Source organism: Corvus kubaryi, unplaced genomic scaffold, assembly GCF_017639235.1.
Source record: "Corvus kubaryi isolate FWS band 111438036 unplaced genomic scaffold, C.kubaryi_AGA036_p1.0 64812, whole genome shotgun sequence".
NCBI lineage: Eukaryota > Metazoa > Chordata > Aves > Passeriformes > Corvidae > Corvus > Corvus kubaryi.
The window spans coordinates 1-13,832 of record NW_024581528.1 but is presented as its reverse complement, the minus strand read 5'-3'; the positions used below and the strand labels follow the sequence as shown (position 1 = coordinate 13,832).

Sequence of the window (13,832 nt, the reverse complement as noted above, 5' to 3'; positions counted from 1 at the left end):
CATTTTAAATACCTCCCTCTCAATTATCAGCAAAATATACTGGAAAAAACCAGAATTTGTTGCAGCAGTAGCGAGCTGGAAAAGCAAAATGCTTGGACTTACCATAAGCAGGAAATCCACCTACAGCCCCTTCCAAGAACATAACCTGCCAAAAAAGTTGCTGTCCTCTTGTTCTGCTGCATGCCAATACATATAATCATGCCCAACACACGAAATACTTGCAGTTCTTGGATGGGAACTGAAAACCTCCATTGTCTCTGGAATTTACTCATGGACATAGAAGCTGTAACCTTTGGACCCTACCCACTAAAACGACGTTTTACTTTTAGCTCCGAGACAAAGTCTGTTAATACAGAGATCTGTAGCAAGAACAGCTCTTGAAATAAATAGAAAAGGTTATTTATTTATTTATTGGAGGAAGCGAGAAGAGGTGCCCTATTTACAAATGCAGTCTGGCTTAAGAACAGTTTTGTTTTCCACCGGTTCATCATTTTGAAGGTTACTCCAGCATTTGGTAGGTATCCCAGCAAAACAAATGATGAAAAGGGGATTTTGCTTTTAAGACCCCAGGAAAAAAAAGACCAAGTTCAACTCCTCCCACAGAGCCAACAGGAAAGAAATGAGTGGAGGTGATGGGCAGAAAGTGCTATATATTTGCTAATAGCATCTCAGTGCCGCCAATGGATGCAGGCAAACAAACAATTCCTCCTGATGAAATAAGTTGTTTCTGTCTTCCTACATGTTATTTTCCCAAGCGTTGCAGACAGGGAGGCACAAATAATCTGAAGACTGTTCTGCTGACAGCTCTAATAATCTTATTTATTATATGACAAATCTCTTTTCCGTGCCGAAATTGTTATGTCTTGATACCCTCTTCCTCTTTTGTGTTCTGGTGGCTGCCAAAATGAAACAACGGGATGAGAAATGACACCATCAAGATTTGTTAGACCTCGCTGTGGCTCCTCTCCCTCCTATTTCTCCTGATTCCTGAGGAACTCAGCAGTAACCTGCAGAGGAGGAGGGGGCCATTTCAGAACAGGCAAATATTGCCTGAAGAAGCCCTGCTGTAAGCAAACAAAGCCCTGCTGCTAAGAAAAAAACCACTCAGCCTCTTCTCCTAGATGCTTCTCTTTTTTTAAAAAAACATTCTTTGTATCAAATCCCATCCAAAGGCCGGGGGGAAATGGAAGAAAGACTTTGAAACAGCTGAAGGTGCCTTGCAACACCTGTTTCTACAAGACATGAAGGACACAGGCCTCCTTTTGGCTGTTTGAACTCTTTGGGCTTGGCTCTACAGCACTGGGGATGAAGGGAGCTACAGCAACTCTTTATGTTGATGTTTTTGCTAAGGAAGGATGCCATAAGATGCTATCCAAACTCTAAGGAAGCCAATACATTTACAGAAACAACAAACCCTTGCAGTCCACTGAGCTGTTTTAAAATCCTTAGCTTTATCTAAGTCTTCACAAAATAAAAGCCCAACCTATGAATACCAAATTAACTGTGCTGTTTAATCCTATCTACAATAAGAGGAGGAGGACAATCCCAAAGTAGTTCTTGGTGTGATTCCCAAGGGATTGGGTTGCCCTCAGGTCCCTCTGAAACTACCAGCCATGGGCTTTAATGGATACATTGAACCCTCACTACAACCAAGTCCTGATCTGAGCTGTGCTAGCCCCTATGAATGGCATCTCCTTGCCCTCAGGATGCCATAGCTGTGACCATATTGGGCTACTCTGCTCTTCCCTCCCCTCTGTGCTCTGTCCCAAAGTGGCCAAGTCCACAGCCAAACCTAAAATGCCAAGAGACAGCTTAGGACAGTACAGTTCCAAAAATAATCCCACTCCCACCACTGTGGGAGAAATACTACAAAATATCCACACTGGATGACCACGGGCTCATTTCCGCACTGTGCCCCAGGACTTAACCCACATCATCAGAAAAGCAACAACGAAATTCCTTCCTTCCAGCTAAAACCATCTCGTGCTTTGTCTCCTGGACTCCGGGAACAGAGGCGATGGCTGCACTGGGTGAGGCAATCCCATGCTATCGTTGGCCAGGACACAGAAAAATCAATGCCACGTTATCACTGGAGGCCACCAAGAACCAGATATTTTACTTCCCTTCTTCTGGATGTCCTCAGCCCATGGTGTACAGGAAGAGGGGGGCAACATCTTTTATTTAAGCAAACTCCTTCTACCTCATATACATAATCAAAACTCCTGAAGGCTTTATGTGTTGCTTAAACCAAACCGCAGCAAAAATACAAAGCATAGGGGTAACACAAAAGGGAGACTGCGTAAAAGAGGGAGAAAAGAAGGAACAAAACAAGGAAAGAGCCCCAATCTTGTACCTGATGTGTAGCAAACTGTACAGTATATACATCTTCATCATCTATTATCCTCCCCAAAGAGCAAATAAAAAGAACTTGGTAACACAGAAGGAGGAAAACAAAATATACACCCTGTATTGTATTTGCCATGGAGCAAGCAACATGTTTATATGCTAGTCTCTATAACTCAATGCTGTGTAACAGCATTTTTTTTTCTTTTCTTTAAATTTACAAAACAAAATATCTATTGAGAAATAATCTAATCATATTGCTCTTCAATACACTTCTGTAGACAAGTAAGACTCGAAGTTATACTTCAGCAAACTGCAGCTATTGGGAGTCCATGAATGGCCACAAAAATCCTCCATTCGAGTCAGTCCTTGGAAGCATTACCATGTGCTGCTGTAATTCAGTATATAAAGGTGCTATATATATTTGTACCTCCCATGTACAGACAACGTGGTGGAAGGCTTCTTGTCATCACCGCTGAAGCTTAAGAGACTGGTTAACCTCACGTACAGCAGATTCGTTTCCATGTTCCATGCATCTTACACTGACTTCATGAAAATGAGGACACAAATAGGAAGAAAAGGAAAACTTAAGTCAAACACTGCTTTAGAAATGCTGCAGCAGAGGCCAACGTCCTTCAGTTACAGAAACCACTGAATTTCCCTTTTTATCTTTTCTTGGGTTTTTTTTTAGTCAAAATAAATCTCAGGGCTAGAGTACAAAGTGCAGGACCGACCCACTTGAGGAAGCAACTTTAAAAACTGTGTTACAACGGCACCATCCCATTCACCAACTGGACCTTCATCTCTTGAAGGCTGTTCATTATCTTCTTCTGGTGACCAACAAGTGTCACTCCCAGACGTCTCAAATCCCTGTGGGAGAAAGCAGACGTTGGTTCCATGGACCTCTCAGGCACACGTCGCCGCGCACACCACGCGCCGCATGCGCTGCTGCCGCTGCCAGTGCCTACCTGTTACCACTGGCAGCTCCCGGAGCCAAGTTTAGTTGGCAAGTTTTATTTTCCCCATTTGTAAAATGTTTTTTTTTACGGCTGACAGCATCTCAGAGAGGTGATGTGATTTGAACGAGATCACCTCGCTGGCCAAGGAGAAGGGCCAGAGAGAAAAGTGTCAGCATCGTCTTTGGCCAAGGATTCTGCTAGGCGTGAAAAGTCCTATTTCCAAGAGAAAAGCCATGTAAGAATGCCCATGTTGCAGTTTCCTCTTCTCATGGGAGAGGCTGGTATTTGATCTTGGATATGAGCAGTGAGGAGTGAGATCAATCCATGCTTTCTTCCTCTTCAGATGAGGGAAAGCCAAAGAAACACAAATGGCAAAAGCTTCGAGCATGGCCACCATCCTGATGACCCCTTAAAGTCAACAAGAATTAGCAAAGCAGCTTGCCTTTGGGTCTTTGCAAATCTTCCCATAAACCCACATTTGTTTTTTCTTTTGGGGGGTGAATTCTAGAAGCCAAGGGCATTTGTGTTGATTCTGCCTACTGGGCTCATTATAGGAAAGCTGTAAATAAGATAGTTTATGTAAAATGCAGGATCAGGAGGAAAGATTGTCATCAACTCCACCCTCCAAAATTCAGGCGTATAGATGAACGTAAGCACCTTCCTGTGATTCATGTGAATGGCATAAAAGAGGCACCTCCAGGGTACAATTTATCCCATCCAAAGACAGGAGTGGGACAAGTCATCTCCTGGAGATACTACCACAGGACCTTGGGTTATCGGATGCAGCGACACATCTAAAGCCAGGTAAGGCCATCAGTTACGGCAGAGTATAATTGTAGAGATTTCTTACTGCATGGAAAAGTGTTAACAGAGAAATTATAGGAATAAAAGCTCAGAAGAAACATCAAGACAGTTGCATAAATGTTTCCAGCACAAGACACAGAAACTAATCTTAGAGAAGCAGTTTGAGGTATTTTGTCTGAAGACTTCCACTAGAAAAACAGCAGTCCCTAACTTTCTACCTCAGGACTGCACTGAATTAAGGATGTTTCTAAGTTGTGCCTTAGGTTCCTGACAATACACTCATGAATCCCAAAGCTGCTGACACCCTGTGTGCAAGTCATTTAGGAGAAATTTCTCCACTGTAAGCCACTGAAATGTGACCTTGAACACGCAGCTGCATTTTGGAAACCACGCTGCTGCACTCATGCAAAGACTGGGAGCCCAACCATCAGCTGAGACATAATTGCAAACCTGGCCTACAGTTCACAGCAGGGCCATGTGCTGGACTGCAGGTGAGCACGTGCAAAGAACACTGAAACATTTTCACACGAGCTACCCATGGAGGTGTGCCTCTCTCAGCAGCTTCACATTGTGGACAGAAACTCCTGTGCAAGTACAACCAACCATCCATGTCCACAAATTACACAGATGAACACTCATTTGAATAAAAAGCAGTCTTGAGTGAAGGCTAATACATTAACACATAAACTAGTTGAAGCCAGAAGCTAGATCTGTTCTTCTCCAAGGACTGTCATGTTTTCTGCCTTTTGATTTGGAAAATGCCAGATTTTTTGCTTTGGGCTAAACACATAATTTCATTGTTATACCCTTTTTTGGCAATGCTTCTTGATGATGCAAAGGGAAATCATAACATAAGGGGCAGAGAGCAAAGGAGGTCAATGAGACACATCGGCAGTGCTCCTTACCTGGCAGAGAAAAGGCTGCAGCACCTGCAAAAGGTGTCTGCCTTCTCAGGGGGACATGCTTTCATTTCTGCCTCCACTGAATTGTGAAACTAGTTCAGCAAGCCATCTTAATAATGAAGGAAAATGAAGTAATGCTATTGTTACATGCAATTTATTTTATGTACACAGCACAGTTGGAAGTTCACACCAGAGGTCAGAAAAAAAAACCCAAACCAAACCAACCCCCGAAACCAACACAGTATAGGACCTAATTTTTAAAAGAGACAACATTCATCTTCCCCCTGCTCAGTCCTGCTCTGCTGGCACTTTTTGAAAAATCAGCTTTTTTTTCCCAGATATCTAAAGTGCAAGCTGAGCTCTTTTGAAAATCCAGTACCACGTATTTCACAGATGTACTATTTCTGACACTCTTGCATGTTATGCCGGGAAAAACCAGCCTGAAACTTGGAGAAAAGCATGCTTGGCCTTTCACACACAGCCCCATCAGTCTAAGAAACCCCCACCCAGTTCACTACACAGCCTTTTTTTTCCCCCATAACCCTTAACTCAATATCCTTGAGGAGTGTCTCATTGATTTACAAGAGAGAAAGAAGAAAAAAGAATTTCTGGTTTCAATACATTAACTGCTCACCAGGGGATCCAGTCTTTTTTTTTTTTTTTTTTAATATCAAATCCTCTCAAATGTGAAGCCACCAGCCAAAAGCATGGAGGACTCCTCAGAGAGGGGGAAAAACACTACTGTGGGGTCTTTCACCTCAGCAAAGATGAACCAGAAGACAACAGCTCCTGAACCAGATGCTTGCCAAGTACAAAAATCAGCAGCTTTCTTCAAAAGCCACCTTGCACATAGCAAAGACAGCAACTAAACTTTCTAAAAACTGCCTAGAGAATGCAGGAGCTTTAATTCTGATGTTTCAAGCATGACTTACAGCACATTGCATGTTCCCATGCATCCAGTGCTGAAGGACTTAAAGCAGTGTAAGGCAGAAGATAATTTAGAACAGAATTGGGTGTGCAAACCAGCTGGTTTGGGGACAAAAAAACCCCAACAACTTCTGTGCCAAAGGGCTGCAAAACAACTGCCTTCAAGCTCCAGTCCAGAGCTGCCTGGCTCATGTTACAGCAGCCAAGTGGTAATTTCACTGGGCTCAGCTCTGCAGAGGAGATGTGAGCAGACATCCACTGGGGCTTTGCAATAAAAATGTGCATTCCCTGCAGGAAAAGGCACAGCTAAGACCCGTGGGCAAACACCACCTGCGATCAGGACCCAGGCTGCTCCTCGCTGTGGGAGTGACCTGACCCCTGGTGTTGGACTTTGTGTGCGCCTCTGCAGTGGAGATCCGTGCACCCATGTGCTGTGTGGTCTCCCTGCTTCAAAATACTTGGCCTCCCCAGCCATGAGACAACTTTTATTCTTGTTTTAGGGAGAAAATTTATCTTTTCACTTCTTTCATTGATGTAGGGCTGAAAATGAAAGCAGGCAGGAATATGAATCACTTGTCAACAAGGTATTAAAAAACTGACCTAAGTTGACCAAAAAGCCAAGGAAATAAAGGGGAAAATTGGTGTCAGCTCATCCCAAGCAGCCTGTACACGGCTGCATGCATGCTGCTCTCTTACCACGGCCTTGCACGGAAGCCCAGCTGCAACATGCCAGTGACAACACGGTATCCCCTTCCCTGCAATAGCCTCCATTTGCAAGGGTTGAATTCACAGTCTCCATGTTGTAGGAAATAGATTTTAAAACATTTTATTTACAAATAGAACTACTTATACACCATGGACCAGTTTGCCAAACACAGTGTAGACTAGGACTGGATTGCCACATAAAATACAACCCCCTCACCAGCTGGTTTAGTCATGCAAGCAAAAGGGCCACAGTCCTGAAAGATTTCCGTGGTCAGCAGCTGTCAGCCTACCACAGATATTTTGTATTTCATCTCCCATCCAGGGCAGATCTCACCACTCTTCTTCACGTGGTGTAACTACAGTTGCCCATGCAGACTGGGACTACTCATGGAGTTAGTCAATTGTCAGTTTGAATGAGGGGAAACAAGAAGAACCTCAAAGACCTTCAGACGATGCTAAAGAGAGAGGAATCCACTTGCTAGGGACTTCTGCGTGAAATGAAGACTTAAAAAATTTGTTTTAAGAGTTCATCTGCTCTTACTCATAATTCTCATTCTACTTGATTACAAGATGAGAATTTGTTCTGAAGCAGACACAGCATCACAATCCCAGGACTGAGATTTCAGGTTAAGAATAAGCATCTAGAGCAGGTGAACTCTTAAATGTTCTTCATCCAGTATAACTTTTAATAAATAATTTATTTTATTTTAGAAGAAAAATATATACAATGCAAAGCAACACAACACATATTATTACAAATATTCAGAGCTCTTAATCTAATAACAAACAACAGGGTGTCCTGAGATTCAGTGAGTACAGATCCTTCAAAAGGTGAAAATATGTAGTCCACATGGTTAGTAATTGGTCCAGTCAAGGGTCAGACTGAAACTCATGTCATGGATCTATCTATTCTTGAGTATTGTCCTGGTAAAGATATTCTTGCAGTGGATTGAAAGAGCTCCAGACACACTCAAAGTCACTAGGTGGTCCACAAGTTTAAAGAGCAGGTCTGGTCCACTGGAAAGGTTCCCTTCAAGTCTGATATCCAGTTGGAAAGAGAGGGTGGAGGGTGAGGCTCCACTTTTCACAAGGTGATTCATCCCTTTGCAAGAATTAGAGCTAAATGTAGAAATCACTCTTTGTTTGAACACATACATTTTCAGGTCTTTGGTAATCAGGCAGAGCTTAGGACTTGGGGTGATATTCATTGATTCTAGATTTTTAATCTTTTGCTTTCAGAAATTTGTCACTAATACTACTCTTTTCTGGAACAAATGCATCAAGCCATCAGTTTGAAAGAATCAGAGTGGTAATCAGGATTCTGCTTTTCATGTCAGGGGAGGAAGGATTCAAAAAAAGTGCTGAACATCTCTCTCAACCAGGTCCTGTAAAGAAGCCACAAGCTGGGCACCCACAATTACCAGTCCTGTCAGTGTTATGGCCAACTCCTCCTACAGCACTAGTAGTTTTTTTTCAGTAGATTTTAGAAAGTCTTTACATTTATCATGTTTTTTTCCCTGCTTTTTCTGGCAGCAATTATCCATCTAATTTCTACATCTGTCTCCTGCATGGTTTCAATTTGGTGAAGATCATTTTGGATGGTATTTGAAGGCAACCTCTTAAATTGTAAAGACTGTTTTACTGATGTCATTTGGGGAAAGCAAGCTACTTTCAGATGTTCAGATCATCTTTTCACCCGATCCCCCCAAGTCCCAGCTCTGGAATATACAGAATAGTTGCCTCTATTAAAAATGACAAGGAACATTTAACCTGAATTCTCCTTTGTAGAGTACAAAATGTTTTGTTTTTCCCTTTTACAGGGAGAAAAAATTGAAAACCTCCAGAAAACCAAACCCTCTCAGTATATCAACCTTTAAAGAACTTTGCTTGTTCTGGTGTTTATTTTCTGGAGAACCCATGAGAGTCTCAGCTGAGCCCACCAGGAGCCATTTTTCTTCCTTACTTTATTTTTTAAGGGCAATCTGCCAGTTTACATCAGCCTGAGCTCAGGACTTCAATACATGACTCTTTTCCTCTTAAGCTGCTATGATGGTTCCTCTTTTTTCAACAGCTGAGAATCTACTGTTTTTTTTTTTTTACCATATCTAAGAGGGATGAGAGAAGTTTTGATTTGGATGGGTACTTGGCTTTTTGATTAATCTTCCACAGTTCTCCCAAAACCAGACCTGAGTGGGGTCAAGCCTTCTTGCCAAGCCACCTGTTCAATGCAAAGGTGTGTGGGCTGACAAAGAAGAATCAAGCAGGTATCTATGCAAGAATCTCTGTCCACAGGCAGCTGGGGTGAGGAGGGAGAATTTAGTTGCTGACATGGGTAACTAACTAGCTGGAATAGGTTTCAACCTGTTTTTCAGTTTCAACTGAAATGGAAGATGGATCCATGAAATGTGTCCTTCCAGTTTAAAAAAACCCCAAAAGCTCCCCAGGCTGCCAGACATCAGCTCCTTTGCACTGCTCTGCTGTTCTAAAAGCCCAGAAGAAAGCTGAAACTGAGCAGCTCAGACATGTTGTCTCCACTGGGACCAGCAGGATGCCATTTGTGCCATAGAGAACATCCTGGGACTTGGTGAGGGGGCCTTCGAGGAGGTTTGCAGCTGGTGAGGGTCAGAGCATCTCTGGCAGCTGTGATTTTATTTAAAGATTTTCAAACCAACTTGCCTTTCTGGGTAAGACTGTAGGTCTGCAGGTAATGGGTTTCTTGGTTCATTGCCAATCAGAATCACCCTTTTAAAGCACTTTCTGCATAGCCTGAAAAGATTTTGGGGGACATTTTTGAAATTTCTGGAATACCAAAGAGTAAATGTAGGGCAATAGTTAAATTTTAAAGTCAAATTAAGGATCTTATTTCATAATCTGAAATGTTGCACTTTAGGAATCTGGAGGTTAGGAATACTTTTGTCAGCAGCATGGGATGCTAAGACAGTGTAGGAGGGATAGTAAGATTGTTTAAAGTTACCCAAGTAAGTAAACTTCTAATTTGCTGTTGAAAGCATCCACTAATTTGGGCTTCAAGTCAACATTTTCTGTGACCCAAACAAAAGCATTTTACTTCTGAGCATTTTGTGTAGAGCTCTTGAAATTGCAGAAAATTCTAAAGAGGAACAAGCTAGAAGCATAATTTTCTTCTTTGATGTGACTGAGCCAAACAGTGATAAATCTGTGATGTATTTTAGACAATCTGCATTTTTCAGCAGAAGTTGCTCTGGTTGTATGATTGGGGTGGTAATGTAGAGGGGAATGCTCCAATGCTTTCCTTTTCTCTTAAATTACTGCTTCATCCTATCCCCCTTCTTGCCACTCAACCTTTGGCTAGCTCTTTCTGCTATGTGGACTCTGACCAGCCTGGGGATGGGTGCCCTTTTCCTTGGTCAGTGCTCACAGATTATCAGTCTAAACTGTGGAGTCCTCAAAAGCCCAAGTAACGTGACACATAATTGCAGGACAAGGCTGGGAAATAGCATATAAGAGTCCCAGGAGCTCAAAACAGGATCTAGGTAAGAATCCACTGTCTGATTTCCCAGACAGTTCCTAGAGAGGATTTCATCCCTAGCTCAGGGTTTTCATGTGAATGGCTGAAAAAAGACTGGATGAGTCCAGGTGTAAGGGGCAAATATTCATAATGTGAGTGGAGCAAATAAAATGAGTGAGAGCAGATAGGCTCCTGCACTCCCTCCATGTATGTAAGGAAAGCTGAAGTCCATGGACCTGCATCACACTCCTGTGCTGTACCGTGAGCTCCACAGCACTGTGGCAGACAGGAGGAAATGCTGCTGTGGGGGTTCTGTGGGGTGGGGGGATTTTTCTTGGTGTGTTCTTAGTCCTCAGCAGCAATTCTGTATGTGCACTGGCAATCTGCATGTGGTCAGAAGAGACACAACCTCCTCCGAAGCAGCAGAGTATAGTTCTTCACATTCTGCCTTAATGCCAGCAGTATACTAAGCTCAAATTAACCCAGCTAGAAAGGCAGACTTTGAGGCGAGTTTGAGACAGCACGGGCAGCAGCAGGAAAGTACTGACGCAATTACACAAGCAAGGCAGGCAATTAAAGGTGGAGCATAGCAAATTAGCAGCCCTGAGGCATTTACCAAGTCATTTGAAGGCTGTTGCCCCAGCTGCAGTCACACCCACGTGCAAAAACCAAGGGCACATTCAGAAGAAGGAGTCTCATTCAGGAAGCCTGTCCTCTAGAGCTGTGGGTTGCTGATGCTCTTGCATTGGCATCAGCTGTTAGCTATTTCTGTTATTGCTGAATACTATTTCCACACCTTACTGGGCTTCACTGTTCACTTGGTTATATCCAGATCAGCCCTGAAACCAGCTCATCTGCTGTGAAGCCAGCATATCTCAGCAGGAACTCCGGCACCTATAAATTTACTAGTAGGGTAGAGGGTTTGTTTTGTTGGTAACCCCAAATAATCAACTGCTATTGTGTCAAGAGGATGGCCTGGCAATTACAGAAACTCATGCATGAATTTCTGTGAGCACAGGAGCCAGAGTACTGGCTGCCAGTATAGTGATTGTAAGTTTTATTACTGCCTGCACTTGTTATCAATAGGGATGCTACAAGGGAAACTGCTGACTGCAAACACAGTTTTCCCTTTCTGCAGCCTCATCCTTGCATATTTTTGAATGGTTTGTCTTTCTCCTCCCTCCTCCCACTGCAATTCCAAGAAATGAGGTGAAAATGATCTGGACACTACTCACTCTAGGGTCACCTGAGCCACCGCATCCATTGAACTGTATCCATTCTCCATGAAGATCTCCGTGTATCGGCCCATTTTGATGGCTTCCAGCCACTCACCCACCGACCTGTAGGCACCACTCCCAACTGGACTATGCTCTACCAACAGATTTGACACTCTAAAGACAAGCAAAAACAAAGAAGCAAACAGAATCAGCATTGAGATATACACATGACTCAAGTTGCTTGCATTTTTTTATGGTAAAGATGATTCTTTTGCTCCATTTCCAGTGATTACTGCAGCCAAAATCCTCCCAGCAGGCTTGATATGCAATGTATCAAACACACCACTTCACCTGCAACCTTACCCATTCTTGAGATAGTTCCTGCCATTTCAGGTCCTCACCACAAGCAGAAAGAGGAGGAGAGGACTGGCATCTATTCCAGTTACCTCTCAGCCACAAGTAGGCTCCCCCAGTCACTCCTACTTCAAAGCCTTCACTTTGACGATTCCTGCTTTGCTCTCTTCCTCTGCCTTTAAAGCTCATAATTAACTTAAGACAGCGCAGAGCCTGGAAGCTAAAACCCAAATTACATTTCCCAGCAGCGGCCATCGATGGCAGGCAGCTGTTAACAGTCCAGGGAGCATTAACAGTGCAGGGGCTGCTCCCGCAGAGTCACGGGGGGGTTCGGATGCCGACAGCATCCAACGAGCCTGCAGAGAGCAGCAATGCTCCAGCCATGCTCTAGCCTGCAAACAGAGGGACGCTCCTGCTCCCACACCCTCACTCCAGACCCTGCCACGGCAATTGCTCCCTGCTCAGCTATGCCACGCACGGAGGAAGCAATTCAGGCAAATAATAACCCTTCACCGCGGCAGGAGCACCGATACAGTACCTGGCACAAGCAGGGTCCACCACCCCACTAATGATGTGCAGAGAGCAAAGAGGGCTTGTCCAAGGTCAGCCAGGAAAGAAACTGGATTTGTTCCCTGCTTTGTAAAACGGGACACACAGCTAACACGAGATTATTACCCACAGGTAAAAAAACATTTTCTAGGTCAGCCTCTATGGTGCCTATTACACTTAAAAGACTTTCAACTGGAAGGAGAGCTGGGATATTATATTATTATAGCACTTCAGGAATCTTCATATATTTTATGAGCACATTAGTATTATTTGTTTATTTAATAGCAATGCTGAAGGGTCTAATAAAATGTGAATACTTGCAGTACCAAGAACATAATGGCTTCCCATAACATTTTATACACATGAGAAATTCAAAACTCCTAAGTAATCATAATGAGAAGTGGATTTTCATCCCTAATGTCAGGAGGTACCTAGTGATATCATAGCACATGCTGTAATGTAGAGAGTGACTTCCTCCCTTATTTGCATTAATGAGAATTTCCATAAAGAACACATTACATACATTAAAAAAATCCTTTACAGCTGCTCTGTATTGAAATTATGATTCATTTGGAATTACTATGGTCTGGGCACAGCAATCTGTGAGACTAGAAACCCAGCCCCAAAGCCTGACTGTTCAGGTGCTCCATCCATATCAAAAATACCCACATCAGCTCTGAAAAGGAGAGGTTTGGAATTGCATGGACCCATTCATGGAGTAAAACATCAGCAAAGTGCTTAGCAGCTCAAGGAAATGGTTTCCTGCCTATTTTCTTCATCTGGCATAACAGTTTGGTATAAAAGAGTGCAGGAACATAACAGGTCTGGAAAATAACTGTTCTGAGTTGAAAATAAAAGAGAAACCTCACATATTTCATGCTGTCATAAACCTTTTCCTGCAGGTTTGCTGGCACTGACATTACATCTAATTGCTAATAAGAATAATTTCTTCTTCAGATGGTAAATGGTACATGTAAAATAGCCCGAGGAACCACATCTAGCTTGTATTTAAAAATTAACAGAGATTGGAGGTTCTTCTCTTTCAGTGCACAAAATGCCATGCGCAGGGACATGCCACCATAGGGATATCCAGCTGCAGCAGGTGAGACATGCCACATGCAGCTGTGCAAGGCTCACTTGGAAGGTGTGGGGACAAATGACTATAAGCTCACAGCAGTCCATCTGCTTTGGTCCATATCACCAGTCTAGCCTAATCTTACCTCCCTCATTCCTGTTCAAAGAAAACAACGTATCTTGTTTTGTCCCTCCTCTGAGAATAAACTTTTCTGAAGGGCTTTTTCCATTGTTAATCAGGGGAACTCCACTGCCATCAGTGAAGCAGCATTTATATACAGATACATATATATATGTGTGTGTGTGTGTATGCATATATATAAATTTATGGCCTTGCAAGGGACTGTGTGATTAGCAACACCAATGGCTCAGAAGTAATTGTGTACTTACAGTGAAAATAGGAAAAGCCTCTCCAAGACTGTTTAGCTCTTTCTCCCCATGTGCAGCTTTATTTCTTGACTGTGTTTACCTTACTTGTAGCTGTGTAGCTGTTCAGATTCATGCTTAAATA

The 13,832-nt window shown here is 43.0% G+C and overlaps 1 long non-coding RNA gene across 2 annotated transcripts; it reads right to left on the bottom strand.

Moving 5' to 3' along the window:
- Positions 1-377: 377 nt before the first annotated feature.
- Positions 378-13,826, bottom strand: LOC121672655. Of its 2 annotated transcripts, none has more exons than XR_006018916.1 (2): positions 11,363-13,826; positions 378-3,213 (listed from the first exon to the last, which is right to left on the bottom strand). It is a non-coding gene; the product is annotated as an uncharacterized LOC121672655 (long non-coding RNA). The 2 variants fall into 2 exon arrangements; XR_006018915.1 differs by lacking the exon at positions 378-3,213 and adding an exon at positions 5,147-7,742.
- Between the last annotated feature and the right edge of the window lie 6 nt (positions 13,827-13,832).